Here is a 1,621-nt window from a genome sequence, read left to right on the forward strand (position 1 = left end):
ACTGAGAAAATTGAATCACATCCTAGTAACAAGGCCAGATAGCTAGCATTCACTACCGGTTAGTTTAATAAAATATTTTAATGTCATGATGTGTTGTATGTACTCCAAACAATAATAAAATTGTAAAATGAGTTATATGAATATTTGTTTAACCTTTTTTATATTAATTTTTTTAATATAATTAAACATCTTTTTTGTAGATAAAGGTTATATATATATATATATATATATATAATTGGCATTGAAGAGAATGATAACAAGTTAATAATTATTTATTTAATATTGAATGATGACAATTTTTTTATATAATGCTCATATTATAGTACACATGTCATGTCATGTCATTAGAGTGTAGATTGATATAATGAGAGTTGTACAAATTGTACACATGTTATTTTTACATGTTTTTTTCAAATTTATATTTTTTAAATTATGATTTTGTAAATTATAAAATAAAACCCATAAAAATTGTCTATTCAATACCTTACACCAATGAAAAAATGAAATTTTTTAAATTTAATTACAAACCATTTGTGTTTAAAATACATAGTAATTAATATATAATGTTATTTTTCAAATTATCTATACTTATTGTACATAGTAAGTAGTGATATAGTACATAGTAATTAATAATAAAGTATACAAAAGTCAATTCTTGCCATCATTACACAATAAGAGTGGAGACATTTCAATAATCATATTTGAGATAAATAGAAATAAATTTAATTTTAAAATAATAAATTTAATTTCATAATGTTAGTCTTTGGATATATTTTTTTTTAGAAGAAAAACTAATAGAAAGTCAATGAAAAACTGAATATGTTATATCGTGCGTGCCAGTAGGTATAATAAGAGGGAGATGTGTAATTAATTTAATTTTTAATATGAAAATAATTTTAGCATTTAGAAAAAAGTGAATGTGAATTACAAATAAAATATTTTGATAAGCAAGATTAAATAATATTGACATGTATTTAAAAATATATTAATTAAAAAAAATGTGGATAATATGGTCCACAAAATATTTCTATACACATGTTCTGTAAAATATTTCAATTTCAAATATATATATATATATATATATATATATATATATATATATATATATATATATATATATATATATGGTTAAAAAATTATGTATATATAATATAAAGCAATTTAAAAAAAATGAATTCTTATGATTAAAACATTTGAAGTATTTTTACTCCTTTACATTTTCTATAAATTTGGTTAGAAATCAATTAAAGATGAATTGCAAGAATAATTTGTATAGTGTAGACAATCCAAGTGTCTAAGGAAATTTCCAAGGAATTGAGTCCATTTATGTTTAAAAGCATACAATCTAAGTAATGAAAAATTACACATAGTGTATGTGTAAATCCATCTTGATTATAAATTATTGCATTTTAAAAGCAAACTTCACTTTAAACGATTTGATCTCCTTGATGCTTACTAAATTTTTACATAAAATATATCTATACTCTAATTACTATAACAATGTTGCTAGATCTATACTTCAAATATATCTAAAGTCTAGTTACCATAAAACGAATTCATTTTTGTTGGTTTGTTGGTTTTTTTGTAAGTTGGAACAAAAAAATTCTATTAATATAAATAT

Source organism: Pinus tabuliformis, chromosome 1_2 (genome assembly GCF_031772625.1).
Source record: "Pinus tabuliformis cultivar Carrire ecotype Pingquan chromosome 1_2, CPIR1, whole genome shotgun sequence".
Taxonomy (NCBI): Eukaryota; Viridiplantae; Streptophyta; class Pinopsida; order Pinales; family Pinaceae; genus Pinus; species Pinus tabuliformis.